This window comes from Centrocercus urophasianus, unplaced genomic scaffold, assembly GCF_019232065.1.
Source record: "Centrocercus urophasianus isolate 14NV4802_14NV808 unplaced genomic scaffold, USGS_Curo_1.0 seq_13, whole genome shotgun sequence".
Classification (NCBI taxonomy): Eukaryota; Metazoa; Chordata; class Aves; order Galliformes; family Phasianidae; genus Centrocercus; species Centrocercus urophasianus.
This window is the reverse complement of record NW_024884475.1, coordinates 47,955,348-47,971,010: the sequence shown is the minus strand read 5'-3', so window position 1 is coordinate 47,971,010 and position 15,663 is coordinate 47,955,348.

Here is a 15,663-nt window from a genome sequence, read left to right as displayed (position 1 = left end):
TGTTAGATTTTCAAATCTTTAAAAATTTAGAATTAGGGAGAAGGTTATGGCAAACTGGAGATTTTCAATTTATTTGTAATTTTTCAAAATGAAGTACATTTAAATTCAGTTGAGGCATCTTAAAGGAATTAAAGCATACAGAGAAACTTTCGGTTTTGTATTTTTTCCTATGTAAGTTACAACGGCAACTTCATAGTTAGAACTGGGGAACGGATGTGAATAAAGTTACAATTGTATTTTCTTAATTGGTCTGAGATATCTAAAATGCAAATGTTAACATAGATCAGGCTAAAGTTCTGTGATCTGACATTCTACATACTGTGTTTATTACTGCTACATGCATGGACAGAAAGCATACTGTTTTCACTCTTATAAAGCATTTCATTCTTTTAATGTAAATGCATATTTTCTGTAGGAAAGATAAATACAGCTGTGCATATTACATTTTTAGAGTCATAAAGTCATTGTAAATTGGCACTGTTAAAAAGACACAATATGAACTAGAGATAGACAAAAGGAAAAAAAAATATGAGTGTATTGAAATATATTTAACTCCCAAAGCATTCATAGTCACTAACCTTGAGATGCATACTACTGGATATCACAGAGGAATTAAGTTGATCACAACTTGCCTGGAAGCAAAACAAAAAAATAAATTGCACTTCTGGTGCAATTTCATATTAGTTAATGATAGCAATAATTGGAGTTCAAATAAATTTACTAAAATGAGAGGCAATAGAATTGGCCCATCTGTTCCACAAAGGACAGGGAACACTCAGTTTTTTTATAGCATAGATACTGACACATTGCTTGATCTCATAGGCTGTATCATTGAGGTTGTTACAGTGATGGACGGTGCATTTCTGGGGATTACAAACCATGCTCAGATTCTCAGCTTGAGGTCAAAGATCTTGGGAATTTGGTCTCCTGAGAACTGAAGTATAAAATTAAAATTTCATAAATGGAAACTATATTACAAATTGGAATAAGAATTCATGCCCGCAAATCCATTTCACACAGTATCAGGCCTTTATCTTGTTTTTCACAACATACTGATATTAGACATGATGAAAAGTAAATTTCAGAATGAAAGGCTGCATTGTCCAGCTGTAATAATTCTATTAGGGTTGAAAGTTATTGCAAAACTGTGAAGATCTGTTTATTAATTAAAAGCAAAGACTGGGAAACTATTCCTCACAACAATAGTCGTACCTACACATAATATCAGAGTAGTCATTGAGATAGCTTGCAGAGCAACTTACTAAAATTGGACTGTCAATCAGATCATAAAACTCACTTTCTTAGTGTAACTCAAGGGGAAAAAAAAATAGAAAAATGCTTTAAACAGAAGGGTTGTTTTTGGTTTTATTGGCAGTTTTATTGTTGCATGTTTGCTTTTTTTGTCTTCTGTTTATTTGTGATGGTATTTTTCATAGCTGATCACTGTATGGCGAATAATATCTGCATAATTTGGCGAGGTATTCGGGGGTAGGGGTGAATATATAGCTCTACATTAATAACTCCATCTTCTGTTTCTCTTGTGCATGGTCTTCAGGGGCTATGTTTCACAGCCTGAAACAATTTATTCTACTTGCAATCCTCAATCTTTCAGAAAAATTTATTTTGAAAATGTGCAGTGAATATTCTTTTTTCAGAGATGCCCTAGGGAATATAAATTTGCTACAATAGTTTTTTTATTCCAGTTCCATTTCTCAGGTAGTTTATCCAGTTTTAGACTACCTGATGCAAATGTTCTCAAAATAACCTTAAGCACTTGTTGTTTTTTTTTTTTTAATAATTCTTTGATGCCTTAAAGAAAGAATAGGTCCAAAGATAGATGACAGAAGTTTAACAGAACTATGCAACAGTTTAAATTGCTGGAAATAAATGTGCAAACTGTACAATTATTGAACAATTAACTTTTTGGACTGCATTGTGATCTACCCTCAGGGTAAAATAGACCAAAACACCTGTTAAATAGTGTAAAATCTAATTTTACTTAATGGCCTTTATTTCCCTAATTTGCTTGGGAAAAGCTGCAATCAGGAAAAATATTTTATTCCCATTGTGGAATGAAGTGCCAATTTGTTCCAGTTCCCTTCAGTGCATATATTGCATTTAGACAAAGTGAAATTCATTTGCAGATGAACTTTATAACTTCAGGAAGTTGTTACAGGAACTCTGACACACAGAAAAAAACTTTGGTGTGTGTGTGTTCCTGGAACTCTTGATTTTATTTATTGGGGTGGATTTTAATGATTCGGGCTAATAGAAGTCACATGGATTATATTAAAATTATATAAAGTATTAGCTGGGGTTCTAAAATATCTGAAGTGAACAGAAAAGTCTCCTGCACACAAAAAGAGAGATGTAAAGAAGATTATTTCAATTTAGACGTAATTTAGTTCATAATATATCAGAAAACAACTTTTCAGTATACTCGGGCCCACCTACAGTGTTCACCTAAAAGTCTCATTAACAAGTTAATTGATCTTCCCTGATGAAATCTTAATGATCCCACCCACACAAATGTTAATGTCTATTTAACCTGAAGTAGCCTAGCAAGCACAAATGTTACATTTAAAGTAAGGTGATATTAGGAAAGTAAGAAAAATCAGGATCTGAATTACTTTACTGGGACATTTTGCTTTACTATTTATTTGGAAACTCTAGCAGAAAAGTGAAAAAGGGACTTCTGTGTATTCAAAGAAAAGAAAATAAAGAAGTGGAGGCCAACAAAAAAGTAAGATTATTTTTTACGCTTCTTAAAGATGTGTGCAAGAGAAGTGCTTGTAAAGGATATACGTTTCATAAAAGCACTGATTCAAGGTGGCATACAAAAGATAAAAATAAAAAGAGGTTTGATATTTAAACTAGCTCTATACCTAGAACTAGCTGGATATGTGGATGTTTGGTAGCTACTTAATGGTAATGCAAAGGGCAACATGAAAATGAAGTCATAACACCCGTGCTCACAATGTATAATGCAGGGGTAAGACGTAACTAACAGAAGTAAATTAATCACCTATAAACAACTCCCAAATCATTCATCTGTAATAACAATTAAATTTGGTTCAGGGTTTATATTTCCCCACCCAGCCACAAAGACCACTTGAGATTATTTTTCTCCTTTTTCCAAAACAATTATGTTCTATATCAGTTGAATTACAGAATTGGAAATAAACACTTATGCTCCCTAATTATGACAATCATTTTCTAGAGAACAAAAGGTTCAGTTGCTTTTGTTTTAGTTTTATTTTATTTTTTATGTGGAATGTAACTTTGTTTATAACAATCAGCAATTAGTTCTGGCAATATCCCTGTGGCTCCCCAGCCAGCTGGAAGCAGAAACTATTAGATAGTTGGCATTTATTTTAGGGCAGCAGCTTCAGAGTACTGTACAAATAATCATTTTCATCAGCGTTATTTAGGTTTTTAACAATTTTCTTCCCAGGTTTTTCTTAGGAAGTCATTTTAATTCTATGTGACTCCATTCAGAATTGAATGAGACTTACTTGCCAGTCAGAAGGCAATGTTTTTATTAAAGGTAACATGTGTTTAGAATGGAGTTTCTGGAGACTTCACAGAGTTTAATAATTATTTCCAATTAACTGCAGAAGAAAGAATTAGGAGAGGTTAGAGGTCTGACAAATTTATATAAGACTGTGAATTATACCTTCCATTTGAAAATATATCTGAACACTAGTTTGTCTTTCAACCATAAGCTTTAACTGATATCGCTTTTAAATATCAGATGACAGTTAAAAACTATGGAGTGCAAAGTAAAAAGGTTATGATCTAATCCACATTGCAAAAAATATTAAAGAGATGAAATTAAAAAAAAAAAAAAAAAACACAACACTACTGTATTTTAACTGGTGTCATTATTAGCAAGCCGATATCTTTTTGGTCTCACAGCAGATCCTTGGGGAAGAACTGTAGATGAAAACACAGTATGGTCTCTGGCACGGAAAATGTGATTGCTGGATATGAGGAACACCATAAGAACAAATCTGGCACTGATATGTGGACCAAGAGTTGTAAGAACAGTCTACGAGAAGTATAGTACAAGGTTACAAAGAATTGAGAAAAGTCTAGAAATCATGGAGAAATGAATGAGAAATACATAATGATAAAGAATTATTTGAATGCGTAACAAGCAGTCAACATTATATATATTTATTTAGAAACAGTACTTTCAGGAAAAGGGAGTTAATATGGTAGCCACATTTTTCTAATGAATAGAGAAGGTATTGTTTGTGGGTGAAACTGGAAAGCAACTTCAGGGTGGAAGGTATGGGGAATACTCACTGTGTACTTAAGTCAGTTTTAGCTATGCACATGAAGCTATACTCGCAGAAAGAGCAAAGCTTGAATTGAACAGAATGCTGTAGATTCTTGAGGTATCAGCTTGCAATATAGCAGATAGAAGGAAAGAGGAAGAATAAAACATATTGAAAACTATCCAACAGCAGAGGAGATGCATCTAAATCAACAGAAATAGTCTGATCAGTGTATTGGAAGCTGCAGTGGCTCTGGAGGTGTTCAAGAAACATTTGGATGTTGTGCTGAGGGACATGATTTAGAGAAAACTATTGGTGATTTGTGCATGGTTGGACTGAATGATCTTGTAGGTCTTTTCCAACCTTGGTGATTCTATGATTCTATAAAGAGCTCTACATTGTAATACTACTATTCTACTCTAGGTACCTGATTTCTTACCATTATGTTGTGATATTTCCCTTTGAGAATATACAATCTCTAGAAACTACCTGATCAGCTGGGAGCTGTAATGAATCTAAGTATGCTACATGACAACATAGACAACCCACCTAATGTACTCAGATTGCTACAATTATGTTGTTTTCTTTCCCTTTCTGATGGCAAAACACTGCTGTTCCACTGGCAGTTCACACTGATTACCTTGCACTTTTTGTCAAAAATCTGATTCATACACTGAAGACTGCTTTTTTAACATCTAGAGGGATCAAATTTTTGAAGTGCTTGGATAACATCAGAACTCAGTGTTCTTTTTAAAACACTGAGTTAATTTTAAAACTACATGAAGACCAGAATTGGGAGTTGGGCAGCTACATATATTTATCAATTTCTGGTACTCATGGACATTCAGTGGTACTTAGCTTCTAAATGGAATTAAGATGCTAAGACATATAGATATCTTTAAAAGTTTGGCCCATATGCAGAATACATGGCTTACCAAAGCACTGTGTTCAGTTTTAGGCCCCTCAATACAAGAAAGACATTGAGGCATTGGAATGTGTACAGGGAAGGGCAACAAAACTGGTGAGGGGTCTGGAACACAAGTCTTATGAGTAATGCTTGAGGGAGTTGCAACTGTTTAGTATGGAGAAGAGGAGGCTCAGCAGAGATCTCATTGCATTCTACAACTTCCTGAAGGGAGGTTGTGGTGAGGAAGGTTTTGGCTTCTTCTCCCAGGCAACAAAAAAGACCTGAGGAAATGGCTGTAAGTTGTGCTAGAGGAGATTTAGATTAGATATAAAGAAAAAAATTTTATCTCATACAGTGATCAGGAGTTGGAATGGCCTGCCCAGGGAGATGGAGGAGTTGCCACCCCTCGCAGTGCTCAAGAGGCGTCTGGATGAGGAGCTACGAGGTATGGTTTAGTAGCTTGTCGTAGCAATGGGGATGGTAGGATGGTTGCACTAGATGATCTTGTAGGTCTTTTCCAACCTTGTGATTCTGTGATTCTTTAATATGACTTGTTGCAAGTCAATTATGATTCATCCACAGATAACTAAAGTGTTGTCTCAAAACCATCATTCTGTCATTTCTCATTAGACAGGCCCTGCACTGTAAAAAAAAAAAAAAAAAAGTATATTAACAATGCCAGAAATGTGAGGCCAATCAAAATTAGTAATAGAACAAAGGAACTAGACAAAAATTTAACTTCTAGAAATCATTTAACTGTCCAGATGTTTTATCACAGGTAATAGTCATTTGGATTTTGCAGAAATGGCCAAAAAAATTGTCTGGGAAAATATAGGAAGCACTTTTTAAACATTTGTTTCAAGACATGTCTAAAGCTGAGATCCATTGTTCTATTCTATTGCTGTTCTTCTGTATTTGCTTTTTGTTGTGCCTTTTTTGAATTGTGTTTTCTGTTTATTTCCTTTTCTAAAATACAGATATATTTCTTTAAAAAGCAGAAAACATTTTTTTCTCTTACTAAGTCTTTATTTTGTATTATACTTGCACTTGTTCTGTTTTTTTTTTTTCCCTTTTCTCTTTCAGGGTATCTCTAACATTTGTAGTTTTTAAAATCTTTCTGTTGTTACGTCTACTTCCTTGACTCACATATGCAGTTTATGATAGACAGAAAAACACAATTTTCGCATAGTTCAAGTACAAAATCAATGAATATGTATACTAAAAGGAAGACATGATTTCTAATATCTTTTCCCCTCAACAAAAACTACTGCGAAGATGCGGATATTGCACAGCTCAGTACAAGTTAGAAATATGTATTTCACATTTACTTCACACCTGATATTCAATAGAAAAGGGGACTAGACTTGTCCTATGTAGCAAGACATATTCTCTTGTCACTAGTGCAGTGTGATGTGAGTGGCATCCAAGAAGCACACACACACAAAAAAAATCAAAAGAATATACTGTTTTAAACACCCTTTCAAAAGTAAATAAATAAGGTCTGAGATCTTGGATGAGTTGCAGGAAATATGGACATACATTTATTCTGCAGGGTAAGTAGATTTGATAAGAGAACTCATCAATAATCACAGTGATAAAAGCCATATTTTCTTCTGTAGATGATACACATACATTTAAATTACAAGTTTATACACAGCTTTCTGAATTTCCATAGATGTTGAAAATTACTGAATAGTTAGAATAATGGTTGAATAGACCCTATGGGTTTTAGAAATGACTAGCACGATGTATCAAAAGCAAATAATTATCAATTATTTGTATTTATTATAAAGTATAAATTTATTATATATTATTTATATTCATTATAAACCAAATTGTTCATAACAACAATAGAGAAAGAAAGAAACTGAAAAAGGGAGCTTGGGATGATGTACGTATTGGAAAAAACATTCTTGGTTTTATTTAACAATAGGAGAGAATGAATTTTACTTCTAGTAAAGTACTGGGTAAAAGCTGACAGGAATAAATTTGACATCTGGCAGCAAAAGCATCTGCTGAGATGTACTTAGGGTTTTATAAATGTCTTGTGGTAAAACTTTTCTATCACAGACTAACATAATAAAACACAAAACTAGACTTCTGGCATTAAAGCTAATTACAAAGAGGATGAAGTCTGGGAAAAAGACACAGATGAGATCAACTGCTTGGTGATAAACGTAAATATCTAAGGAATCTAAAAAGTACAAGTAAGTAATATAATAACAAAAGCTCACAATCAAATAATTTTCATAAAGAAAAGCCTGCGACATCTCTCAAGTTTGTATAAAATATCAATCCATGCTAGTCTGTAGTAACTACAGAGCATAGTATTATTTTAGCCTTTGATCTCATCTCATGGTGGACAGCTATATAGAAACACTTTGATTTAAATAGTGAATACTTTTCCTGAAAACAATTCAAAGGGCCATCTGGATGTTCTCTAATAGAGTAGAGTGGAGTGAGCACTATGAGAAACATACCGGAATGTGAAAGGACTTAAATTATTAAAGACTAAAGTCCACCTTCTGAAAGATAGTGAGGAAAATACTGCAATGTTTTCCTTTTCAAAATCTCCCCTGAACTGAACACCCTTGTTGCCACCCTGTTCTGAGAACAAATGCTAGCTTGTAACACACTCATTTTAAAAAGCTTTTCAGCTTCAGTGCAATCTTCCTGACAGACCGAAGAAGATAAAGCTCTCCATTTATGTTCATAAGTCTCAGAGGTTCTCTTATACTTTGCTAATAATAATATTTACTGTGGGATGTTACAGATTCATTTCTCGTGATTCTTCTGAAAGGGAAAAATGCACCCCAGGCTTATGTCATTGTCCTAAGAATAGTTCAGAATTGTTATAAGGAAAGCATTAAACTGTGATTACAGCCTGTGCTAACTGATAACAAAAATAAATCTAAATTCAAGCCAGAGAATGAACTCAACAATGCAACTCATTTTTGAAATAATTTCTAAATCTGACGGTTGAAGTCTCAGTCTTAGTATGACTGACTGGGGAGTTTAATGTTAAAACAGAAGCCCGTTCCACAGCTACATCTTTCATACACAATGCTAAAACTTGAATAGACAGCTGGAAGAGAAGCAGACTTAAAGCTCTTTGGGTCAGCCACAGAGAAAAATGCATCCTGACTCAAATCATTAGCACTTAGAGATATATTAGTTTATTGTACAAAATACTTATATATTTAGTTAGTGTAGAAACTTTTATTGGAAGCACATGATCTCATGAGTACTTTCTTGGAAGGAATATAAGTAAACAAGTTAAAATTCAGCATTTTAACTATTGCTCAGTCTATAGCAATAAGAAAGAAGCAAGTGACTAAATCCCTGCATACAAAGCATAGCCAAAGAAGGAATGTTAACTGTTTGTCTTTGCCATTAATTTCTAAAGCTACTGCTGTTTCAGGAGATAATTTTAGAAAGCTGTTTAAAGAAACTGCACTAGTTTTTCTTCATTTCCTGATCTAAAGAGTTTTTTAGACAAAATATGCAAAACAAGATAGATCAAATCAGATCAAAATTGAGACAGTTTCTTATCAACTTCTTATTTTCTACTTGTAACATTAAACCTCTCTTCACCATATATTAATTCTCAATCTCTCTCTAACTAGTCCACATGGGCTTAGAAGTTCAGAAGTGTATGGGAGCTATTGAATCACGACCTGAATCTCTGATTGATCAGCTGAGGTAAGCAATGAGTGAGCTGTGGGAGCACAGGTGAAAGCAATTCACCTGTGTGACTGGAAGTTGTAGAGCCTGGCTTCACCTCTCCTAGACAACATTTAAGGATTGACTGCCACTGAGGAAGGATTTCTCTGGAGATTGCTCCTCTTGGAGTCTTTTTCTGCGAGCCCGGGATGTAGGTAAGCTTTTCCATTCATTTCTGATTATCCTTTTACAATGTAGTAATCTTCCTAGCTATATGCTCTCTAAACACAGCCTAACTTCTCTCTATGCTTGTTGATTATTCATCTATATACATGTTGATTATACAAGAAGCAAGGAAGAACATATATTTTTAAAAACAGACTTGTAACAATCTTTAATCTGAGGAGAAAACCTTAGAAAAACGAGCACTCTGATGCTGGCTGAGTATGAGAGGAACATGAATGAGGGTTTTCCATTTAGGGCAGAATTTGTTAAAAAGCAGCAGACATTTCTCTAGCTACTGAGGTCAGGTCTCTCTTAGTTTGTTTATTCTCTTGTTTGTTTGATCTCCCAGATTATATTTATTATTGATTTGAAATATAATATTTTTAATGACAAATAAATCATTGCTATCCTAAAGTCAACAGCAGACAGAAATGAACAAGTACAATACAATGAATATATGAATAACAATTGGAGGCCTTATGTACATAGATTCTCTTACAAACTGAAGCTCAGGAAATGTGTGATATAATGTCAAATATTTCCAAGAATGGCTGAGCCATTTCAGCAGCAATTACCACAATTATTTCTAAGTACTGAATTAGTGAAAATGGAAGAACTGCCTCAAGTCTTGATTTAAAGTTTGTGTTTGCATGAATATATGTTGACATGTTAATTTTTTTCAGCAGGTTGAGTCTCAGCATCTTAGTGAAATTTTAGACTGGAAATTGAAGCTAATTATACATGGTTTTGTTTTGTTTTATTCCTGTAGAACCTACATTTAATATACTTTATCAAAATTCCTTTTTATTGCCCCTTAAGATACAATATTTATGAATTAATGTGCTTTAAGATAAAACTAATAGGATTTAGCCTTAGGATTTTATATTCCATTGTTATTTTAATTCATTCTTACTGAATTTTCGAAGATCTGTCTTTTCACTGTGCCATTTGTTGCAATTGTATTACCATTAATCTTTGAAATTTAATTCATATTTTACTTGTCTTTCTGGGTAGGTAGTATTTGACTATTTTCCAGTGTGTACACCTAAGTAGTTTAAGTAGGTTTTCTCATCAATTTTCAGCTTTCATTATATTTCATGGTATCAACAGATTTAGAAGTTCTAATAGATTATTTCTGGTGCAATATGTCTTAAAAATGAGAAATTATTTATAACTTGAAGTCTGTTTGTATTTATCAGGGTATACAAAGATTTTTAGGCAGACTATCACAAATACATGGTTTTAAAATTTACCAACCAGATAAAAAAAAAAAAAAAATGTAAATAGTTACTGAGTTATTTTTCACTGAATTTATCTTAAAAGTTTATGGATATGCTCCAAATATTTGAAGAAATTTCTCTGGTAATATAATTTCACAATAAGCAATAAATTAAATGTTGTCATAAACCAATCAGGACCACAACATGAATATGGAGGAAAAATGATTTGACTGAAATATTTCAAGTTTGTGTTTTTATGTAGAATACTTCCATTAGAGGATAACACTAAAGTATTTGGTAATGGACTTGTACACAAAGTCACCTTATCTTAGCCAAAGCTCAAAATGATTCTGAAAGCGGAAATTTGAATGACAAAACTCCTTCTCCTAATCACTATTGTACATAAAAAGCAAATAAATAAATGAGAAAAAAAACACAACAACAAATAAACAGGGGCTGAAGGGAGTACTCTGACCTCAGTCTGGCTGAAGTTACCCCAAAATAAACCAGACAGTTAAAATGCCACACATGCATCCACACATTTAAGTCATAGATGTCACTTCGCGAATGTCAGTGATTCTTGGCCAGGCATAAATCCTTTTAAAAAGGTTATTGCAGGTCATTTTTCCTTCTGATCGGAACTTTTTTTTTAGCATCACATCCACTCAGTGGACAAGGCAATTCAATCTCCTTAGGCTCAGCTGATGCCTTACAGCCCCTCGTTAGTAAGGAATCCTAATTGCCAATTCTATCCCATCTCTCCCAAATCCTGATGAAGTCTGTATGAAGTCTCATGGGTATAAGCTGTCTCTATATTCCAGTACCTCTTATGGTAAGTCACAGCTTTTGGGTGAAATTAACTCTGGTAGTATCAATCTTCATGCCAAACTCTTCTTCACTAGGAGCTAGAAAGTGTACCTTTTCCCTTCTTCAGACATGCATGGTTTCATAATCTTATAATTGCATTTCTGAAAGTGTATGTTTTTATGTCCATTTGGAATAAGAATTTACCCCTTTTTCTATTGTTTCCATACATCACTTTGAATACACAATCAATTGGGAAGAGTTTCCATTAATATAGAGATATTATTTGATTAAAAAGAATGTTTTAGGTTTTATGTTACTAAAATGAAGGGATTTTAGTGCATAACAGCTGAAGATATAATGAGCATTTTGGGGTACAAAGAAATATGAGTGGAATTATTAGTGTGAGTTGTACAAAGGAAATATGTTAAATGAATAATTCTAAAACTGTTCCCACATAGGTCAAGAGTGATTCCACATTTGCAATTTCTGATACGAGTTTTGTATTTGATTTTGTGTTATGTTAGCTGGCATTAAGACAGTGGTTTCTTTGTACTCAAGTTGGATAAAAAGTTCAAAGATGTCTTTAATATGAGAACACTGTCTCTGTGTAATGGAATAAGAAACAAAATTCTAAATAATTTCTGGTGTGCTTTGGTAATTTTTCCAGGAGTAGGAAAAAAAGTGATATTTAATAACAAATTTTAAATGTGGTTTTATTTTTTTCAGCTACTTGTTGGGAACATCAATTCATTTTTTTTGTAGCATTTATATTGTGCTAAACTTTGATTATAAAAAGCTTTTTGAACTTGCAATGGATTTTATTGTAAAAAAAAAAAAAAGAGAATGATCCCATGGAACAAGTACAAGCATTCTTACACTTAGAGACATATGGACATAAAAGACTATATAAGATCTTGTTTCAACTAATATTGTAGATTTCAAAGCAAGACTACTGTATCCTCCTTATTGCAATGGATTTTTAAGTAAATCAATTCCCTGCCTGAGCTCTTACATGATTAAGAAAAAACAGAAGAATTCCAGTAGGAGGGGGTATGTGCCAAACAAACTTGGTGCTGGGAGATCTAAATCAAGTCTGTTAGTGGGAGAGCCCGTCTTCCTGGCTAGAAGGCTAGAAATGCCATGCTAAAAATATAATATTTTTTGCTACAATGTTATAACTTTAAAAGAGATGGAAAGAGTTTAAGTGTTCATTAGGACAAGGCTCTCAGAAATAGCCTGAGTTCTGGGTGGTCCTGTGTGGATCCAGGAATTGGACTTGATGCCCGTGGATGCCTTTTGGCTTGAGATATTCTATGCTTCTATGATTTTATGAAAACTCTATTTTTCCATCTTTGTGATAAGGTTTCATAGTAAGTATACTAAGCATGAAATTACACAAGCAAAGATAATTTACTTCATGCAATTCCCAGGATTTTTTGCTTTTCAGATGCTACCTGTGTAACTGTAAATAGATATCTAACTTATAGTCTGAAAACTAGACATAAGTTGCTCTGAAAGTCTTTGCTTGTGAAGTATGCTCTAGTAACACTGAAATGGAGCAGTACTTTATTTCACTTTTTTGGACAGTACTGTGGCTTCTAGAAATGAAGTATCAATCTTTCAGAGCTGACAAGCATAATTCAAACATTCTTTACTGTAACAGATTATCACAAAAACTGCTATGTCCTTTATCAATAAACTAACACAAGGCAAAAGAATGACATCAGATGACAGAATATATAGATAGATGATAACAATTCTAATGAGCAAGCAGAGCACTCATGATAAACAGGGTTTAAAAAAACGGGCTGAGGACAACACAGATATACTCGTGTCATCAGTCTTGTTCTTAATTTATCAGAATTAGGCAGACTATTTGCCATACAAAACTGAAATTATCGTTCAATCTCATCTCTCCATTTAAAGTACCAATGAAAATAGCTCCTAAATGCAAGACTGTGAAGACCAATGATACAATAAGCAGAATAAATCATCTATTGATAAATCTCTCAGTCTACAGAAAGCTTCATTTGACTGTACATTGAAAACTGTATAATTTCTGTTTTTCCTTAAAAAAAATGCTCATATGTTATGAATCTCTTTTGTTGGGTATCAAAATACAGATAAAAAAAATATATATTATACAATGTTATAAAAAAAGAGTTGATCAAATTAAATAACAATTCTGCCCCTACACACATATTCACTGTACTGTACTCAGTACAGGCTCATACAAGCTCACAAATACGCAATATACAGAACCTGCTGTAACTGTCTAACAATAGTGCTCTTAAAACATGTATTTAGATAAAGAATACAAGGCCAAATTTTGCGCCCACTAATTTTTAAAGTGAAATATTTTTTCTACATTTTATTCATACTGGAGATTACTGGTTTTCTATGGAGTAAAGATTATTAAATGTAAAGAATAATGCAAAAATACATTCCATCTTGATAATTGGAAAGCGGTTCTTTAAGTTTAAAGTGAAAGGCTAAGACTTCCACCCTTCAGTGGCTCCATCACAACCAGTGCCTTTTCCCCTGAGTTTGGCAGTGCTTTTGTTACTGTTCTGTTATTCTGAGGCATGAAGACAGCAGCAGCTTACATTCAGTATGAAGTTCACATCTGCAGAAAAATGTATAATGTGCCATCCAGGGGTGGGTGGTAATTAACGTAACTGGATAGGGTTAATCTGTATGTACCAGGAAATTATTTTTTAATGGAGACTTAGAGGCTACAGTAGGCCTACCTGCCTGTACTGTTCTGGCTTTTCTTTCTTTCTGTTTTTACACTTCAATTTATTTTATTTGAAATTAGATTTCTGTGAAGGTATTGTTGTGGCGACTATTCTCTTTTAGCACTGGAGAGCTTTCTTCCACTCCCCAGTAAAGTGCATTCATTATATTCTTTTCACTTTAAAAGACCATATCCTCCAAGCAGAGCACACAGTAGTGAGCATGCATTCCATTGTCCTGCCTGGCTGTGAAGGCACACTGCTGAACACCAGGCCTACCTGCTGCCCTACAGGATCCCCAGATCCTTCTCCACATAGCTCCTCTCCAGCAGGTCAGCCCGCAACCTGTACTGTTACATGTAGTTATTCCTCAGGTGCAAGACTGTGCGCTTGCTCTTGCTGAGCCTCATTAGCTTCCTTTCTGCCCAACTCCGTAACCTGTTCTGGTCTCGCTGAATGGCATCTCAACCTTCTGATATGTCAACCACTCCTCCCAGCTTTGTAACATCATAGCTTGGTAATAAATACTTTGTTTCTTAAAAGTTCCGTGGGAAGGACAACAGAGAAGCATTTTTGGGAATCCAACTCAAGCATGAGTCTTAAGGTAACTTGAATAAAACAAGTTAATGTTTTTTTTTTTTTCCGGAGTTATCAGTCAGAAGTTCCATCAGCATGGCCAGAAGTCTTATGAAACTGACATCTAAAGCTGAATCAGACAATTCCTGAGGCTGCAATTTAATGTTGTAGTTGATATACTACTATCTCTTCTTCTGTAGATCTATCAAATCTCAGGTTTACGTTGAGTCAGTCTATTCAAGATGAGAAAATGATGATTTGATCACTACTCTCTTGATGAAATCAGCTTCACAAATGATGTTTTGATTCACTGAACAAATTAAACAAACAGTAAAGCAGAATATTCCCATTTATTTCTTCAAGATGCTTTTAGGTATCATGTGCACTTTAGCTTCTTTTTTACCTTAAAGCAAAACTATATTTTCTTCTTTGATATGTGCATTGTTCTGCGAAAGCTACATCCACTCAGGCTGCACATTTTGCACTTTTATTTTCCAGGCTGTTTTCTTTATGGTCAGGTACAACTACTGTGGCAGATTATAAGCAAAAATCTTGTCGTTATTTAATTTAGTGCATGGCTATACAAGCATGACTAAATAGGAGAATGCATCTTAGGTCTGATGTTTAACTGGTACTTTTTGATTTTAATACTTCAGGCAGAATACTGGCCCTAAAAGCATCTTCTCTCCCTATGCAAACTCTTTTTGGGTGGAGCTGTGCGATTCAGGTGGACTTGATGGCTTAAAACATATTCTTACTTATCCTGTCTTAAATAAAAAGTGATGTCTAAAGCGGTCAGTCTGAGTGAATTTTAACCTAAGCATAGATGGATGAGAAATTATTTGGTAACAGCTTATTAATATTGAACAGTATTTTCTTGTACCCAAGTTGGCACTCAGTTTCTTCCTGAATGAATTTTTTTGTCTTTGTCAAGATACTTTTCTTGCATTCTCAAAATCAGTAGCCTGAGGATCACTACTGCACTAACATCCTTTATTTATATTGGAGATGTAAAACTAACTTCAGTAAGACATTTCACGTTTGTTTTCATTTTATGTATGTATATAAATATTCTGATAATTTTTATAAATTTTAACTCATTAAACCATAAGAATAAAAAAGCTAACATTTTTCCCTAACAACAAAGTATGGTCTTAACTATTTTTGTAGCTGCCAGATACTTCAGCTTCACTTAGGTACTCAGTCACTTACAAAAGCCATCTTTTTCTTTGAGTACTATGTGTCCT